Genomic DNA, 6000 nt, shown 5'->3' on the forward strand with positions numbered 1-6000 from the left:
CTGGGTTTGATTCCCCACTCCTCCACTTGCAGCTGCTGGAGTGACCTTGGGCCAGTCCCAGTTCTTTCAGAGCAGTTGTCTCAAGGGCAGTCCTCAAAAGAGCTCTCTCAGCCCCACCTACCTCACAGGGTGTCTGTTGTGGGGAGGGGAAGGGAGAGGAGATGGTAAGCTGCTCTGAGACTCCTTTGGGAGTAAGCTGCTCTGAGACTCCTTCTCCTCCTCCTCCTTTTCTTCTTCATAAAATAAATAAACAACAAGTGGCTGGATAGCTGGTGATGATGCACCTTTTGAATTTGGATTACTTAGGCCCAGGGGTCATCTCATAGAAAAAGAGGTGCAGGAGCTCATTAGCATAACTTATTTGCATATGCCACACCCCCTGACATCACTGGAAGTGTGTCAGAAGGCAACACCCACCGCTCAGACTCTACTGGACTGTTTTGGATTGCTAGCTATTGGGGGAGGGGGAACGTGTAGATCTGTCCTCACAGAGGAGGGAGAGCTTGTATCTGAATAAAACTTGGTCTTAAAGGTGCCATTGGACTGTTGTGGGGCGGGGGGGGGCTCTTCAGCTTACATGGCTGCTTCTTGCTCTGACTGAGGGCTGCTGGGAGTAGGGGGCAGGGCTTGTTGCATGTGCCCGCCCCCTGGGCTCTTTACTGCCGGACCTCCGCTCCTGTGTGCTCCTGCAGGAAATGACCCCTGCTTAGGCCTAAGGGTTATCATCATGTGCAGGTCCCACACCATTGAAAATCAGCAACAATGTTATCATGCCTGGAACAGAGACAAAAGCTGCACAGTTTTTCCCCTCCCTCCCCCAAGCAGGGTTTACACACTTTTATTTATTTTTTAAATTCCAGTCAATCAATGGGGCTACTTGGAAACCTGCAAGCGAAGGGTGATCTGAAAAAGAAAGGTGATTGTGAGCGTTCCTGAGGGGGAAAAGAAAAGTCAAAACACAATTTCATAGCTTAAAAGTGTGATACGTCAAAACAGGGCACGTGGTAGATTACCGACACTGGAAAAAAAGCCTCTGGCCAGATGCTGAGGTGTCAGTCACAGAAACAATGAGGAATGCGTTTGTTGCTTAACATTTCTAATCATTTCTGTTCTCCTCAGCAGCAGTTCAGCCTTCCACTGTGTGGAGGACAGGCAGAGTTGTAGCATTCCCCTTCCCAGAAACAGCCTGAGATTTTCTTTCAGATATTCAGATAATCCTCCATTAACCTCATAGCAACAACTCTGTGAGGTAGGTCAGGCTGCGGTTGGGGATTCGAACCTGGGTCTCCCAGTCCTAGTCTGAGACTCTAACCCCTGCACCACACTGACTCTACATACAGCAGGGGAACTCACTTTCAATAGGGCTCTTCTGGTTGGTGCTGCCAGGAAGTGCTGTGAGGAGGGAGAAGGAGCGTCTACTTTCCCGCCCACCTAGGGGTGCCATCTCCGGGCTGGGAAATGCCTGGTGATTGGGGGATAGAGGCTGAGGAGGGGTGGGTTCAGGGGTTATTTCCTAGAAAAAGAGGTGTTGGAGCTCATTAGCATAACTCATTAGCATAACTTATTTGCATATGCCACACCTCCTGACATCACCAGAAGTATCTATATAAACTCAGGGCACAGCAACAACATACAATGAATACAAAAAGATTGCTGCGAAAGTTCACTGAAATATACAAAAGATGTTCAGTAGAAAATTCAACTTTTCATGATGTTATTTAATTCTTGTTTCCAACAGGTGCCAACAAGATGCACAGCACAGGAACAGGACGAACACTTCTCGAGTGTATCTGCGTTCGTTTCGAGATATATTCTTTATCAAACTTCACTTTTCAATGATCTTCACACAGTTTAAATCACCACAAGGGTATCCATACATTCAAATTGGCTCACAAGGCTCCTATACACAAAAGTTCTTTCCCATCGACAACAAGTCTTAGTGGTTAATTGAAAGCTTCCATTATATTTACACCATGTTATCACGTGCCTTCCCCATTCAGGTAGCCAACTGATCATGATTTATACAGTAATATATACAACAATATATACAACAGGAGGGTTACAAGCAACCACTACATACTTTTTTGAATACAAACTTTATCTATGGTTAAAATGAGAGAATCCAACAATGATAGAGAGCAAAGGGTGAAAACAATATTTAAAGAGAGAGAACAGCATTTAAAGAGAGAGAACAATATTTGAAGTGAAGATCCCAATTTTACTCTCCTAAAAAACATGACAAGTCAAGAGCAGCATTCATTCCAAAAGGTTGTTCAGTTTCGGGGCTTGTTGCACATGCCCACCCCCTGAGCTCCTTACTGCCAGAGCTCCGCTTCTGTGCGCTCCCACAGGAAATGACCCCTGGTTGGGTTTAAGGAAGGGAAGGGCCCTCAATGAGATATAATGCCATAGAGTCCATTCTGCAACGCTGCCATTTTCTCCAGGGGAACTGATCTCCATCATCTGCAGATCATTTGTCATTACAGGAGATCTCCAAGCCCCACCTGGAGGTCGGCAACGCTACTCCCATCCCATTTTTGCCAGCTAAAATGGTAGTGATGGTGGTGGCAGTGTACCCTAGGAACAACACATTGAGCCAGAGACAAGGGGTGACAAAAGGAGCACACAGAAATAAGGAGAGAATCCAAGATGTAAAAAAGTACATGTGAGTAACTAAAACCCCATAAACGTCTAGATTTAATAATATAATACTATATTAACATAATAATATATAAATAAGCTAAAACCACAACATAGCGCATAAATCCATACACCATAAATACAACATAATAAATATACCCATACAAAGAGTCTAAATCATACAAAAAGTTCTCGCCAATTTTTTTATATTTTATGAAAAGCACACTTCCCGGACTATAGTCTCTAGAGTTGCTGTAAATAATATATGCATGTTGGATTCTGACTGACGCATGCGACTCCTTTAAGTCGTCCTTGCCAAATCTCACAGCTTGATGTAATGTAATCGTGCTGTTTACATTTATATATTATTCTATTAATGTATTATTAAATCTTGTCATTTATGAGTTATTAGTTATTCACACGGCCTTTGTTATCTCTTGGAGTTACTGCCATTTTCCATTGGCGAAAGGGGGGGTCGGATGGAAACCTGGAATTCCTTCTATCAATGCTCCCTTTAAGGTGTGGAGTCTTGTGAGCAAAAATTCTACTTTGTGAGCTACCGGCATTCAAGTTGTGAGCGAGCGATTTGGCTACGACTTAAACTAGTTTGCTCTGGAGCCATCCGTCCTGGGTTAAGACAAAAATGTGTGAGCTGGAGGCTAAAAGACTGAGCTAGCTCACACTAACTTAGCTTAGAGGGAACACTGCCTTCTACCCCCTCACAACAATCCCTCGCAACATCTTCGGACAGCGCTGGCTCTTCGGCTTGGAAACGGAGATAAGCTCCACATCTCTAGAGTCAGATTTGACTGGCTTTCGAGCAAGGGAAACCTTTAAGCCTTGGCTCTCAGATGCGTTTATGAATGCCTTGAGCCCGTTAAGCTAATGAAACAGTTACAGCGGGTTTTAATGTCAGCGATGTTAACTGAGAATGAGAAGCATTAAAAAGTGCTCAAGCAGCAGACGTTGGAACCGCTGAAACATATACTCTCCATCAAAATGGGGGGGCGGGAGGCCTGTTAGAACCATTTGTGTTGTAAGTCCCAACATCTGTCCTTCTCATTAAAAAAGAACAGAGTGTAGGAGTGGAAATTTCCCTCGTTTCAAATTACAGAAAAAGGACAAAGGATATCAAGGGAGTTGTGCTAAGCAGGATGTCTGAAAATCATGTTGCGAAGTCTCCCACAGGCAATCTTCCTCATATGAGCTGGAGGCGAGCTATTCTTCACTAGGAGTTAACCACCCCAAAAAAGGAGTTTTGAATATGTTTGAGTCACAGTTAAGGCCTTCTTCTTTTCTGGGGGAACGTGCCGGAATGGACTTCCGGAACCTCTTCGACAAAATTCTTTTTAAAATGTTTAGAAGTTCATGAGTGTTCAGTATACAGATTGAAAACTTTGTTTCCCTCTTGAGAGTTCCAGCTCTTCTTTAAAAAAAAAAATCCCTGGTCCCAGTAACAACCCTGCTCAAGTTGTTTTAGTCTCCTGCTACCTCAAAACTCCATAATGTGGTCCAGCCCAGTAGTAAATTCTCTGACAGACTAGGAGAATACGGAGGAGGGTAGGGTCTCTTTACACACACAAACACACACACACTTCAGATTTATAATTCAGATGTCTTTCAGAGTTGGGGGGGAAACTGGATAGGGAAAAGGCTTCAGAGAAGAGTTCACCTCCCCTCAGGATGACATGGGGAAAAGGGACTAAATTGTGGCGGGAAAGGAGGAGGGAGCTGAGCACGTAGAGATGCCATCCTCCAGGTGGGTTTCCCCCCAGAATGACAGCTCTTCTCCAGACTACAGTTCCCCTGGAGAAAATGGCTGCTTTGGAGGGTGGACTCTATGGCATTGTACCCTATTGAGGTCTCTGTCCACCCCCAAACCCCCAGGAGTCTCCCAACCTGGATTTGGCAATCTACTCTCCCCATCCCCCGCCGATGGCCAGGGGGACGTGGCAAACCCTACGTGAGCAGGCACACAGTCGAACAAAGATGTCCATCAAGGGTGTAGCATGCCTCATCTCGATAACTTCACCCATGTGAATATATAAAACTTGCCAAATAGGAAAAAAACTGAAAAACTCGTTTCAGAAGTTAGCCAGTAGCAGTGCTCCCTCTAAGCTGTGGAGTCTTGTGAGCTGTGGAGAAACGCCATTTTATACCTATGTTTAAGTTGGTGTGGGCCAGATAAGAGGAGACCATGAAACCTGAGGCAGGCCTTGGCCTAGTCTCCTCCTCATTCCCCCCCCCTCCTTGTTCCAACCAGCAGTCAGAGAGGGCAGCTCCCTAGAGAGGACAGGAAGTCCATCAAGGCTGTGAGGAGATCTGCCCCAGAGTGCTGCAGGAGGGAGAGGGACTTCCTGGGCGGGAAGGGCTGTTTGATAGAGTGGAGCTTTTGGGCGGGAAGCCAGTCTGGGAGAATTGAGGTCAGTCTGCCTGAAATCTGGAGCCAGTCAGGCTGGAGTCTGCAGGAGGCAGAGAGGCCATGTTGGGAGTGGTGCTAATCTAACCTCCTCCATTGAAAGCAAGTCGTGTGCCTGCCCTGCAGACCATCTAGACAGGGCATGAGTGTAGTGAAGGGAGAGAGGGAGCCATTTATTATCCACCTTTATTTTGATTCTTCAGTTCACTGTTAATATGCCTGTATATAGTTGAGTGATTTCAAAATAAATTCCTGTTGACCCTGAGAAGTCCCTCTGTACCACATAGTTCCCCCAGCCGCTTGGACACGCTAGGAGTGGGTTGGGGACTCCCTGAGGAGGAGAACAAGGGCAAAACGGTCAGTTGCCAACTCTCCAGGGGAGCCCCAAAGATAACCAGGAAGCCCCGAGGTGGGTTCCTAGCAACAGCAGAGGGAGGTTAGGAGGCTATCCCGCCTAACCAGAGCCCAAGACAGGGACAGTGGTGGCAGCAATACCCGGAGGCAGTGGTGAAAAACTGCCCCTTCAGGTGCCAGGTCAGGCAAAGGAGGGGTGGGCAGAGCGGGGTCTGCCTGCGGACGCGGGCCCGTTCCGCCACATGAGCAAAAATTCTACTTGGTGAGCTGCTGGCATTAAAGTTGTGAGCGAGCGATTTGGCTGCTGCATGAATTAGCTTGCTCTGGAGCCATCCTTCCTGAGCTAAGGCGAAAATGTGTGAGCCGGAAGCTTAAAAACTGAGCTAGTTCACACTAACTCAGCTTAGAGGAAACACTGGTAGCCATGTTGGTCTGGAGTAGAAGAGCGAGATTCAAGCCCAATAACACCTTAAAGACCAACAAGATTTGTGGGGGTATAAACTTTTGAGAGTCAAAACTCCCTATATCTGAGCTTTGACTCTTGAAAGTTTATACCTCAAAAATTGTATTTATCACTAAGGTGCTGT

The 6000-nt window shown here is 46.3% G+C and overlaps 1 protein-coding gene across 6 annotated transcripts in view; it reads left to right on the forward strand.

Moving 5' to 3' along the window:
* POSTN (periostin, osteoblast specific factor) overlaps nucleotides 1-6000 on the forward strand; it is a 76659-nt gene that overhangs the window by 26998 nt on the left and 43661 nt on the right. The gene's annotated exons all lie outside the window — the stretch shown is intronic.

This window comes from Gekko japonicus, unplaced genomic scaffold (assembly GCF_001447785.1).
Source record: "Gekko japonicus isolate JY-2015 unplaced genomic scaffold, Gekko_japonicus_V1.1 scaffold1886, whole genome shotgun sequence".
Classification (NCBI taxonomy): Eukaryota; Metazoa; Chordata; class Lepidosauria; order Squamata; family Gekkonidae; genus Gekko; species Gekko japonicus.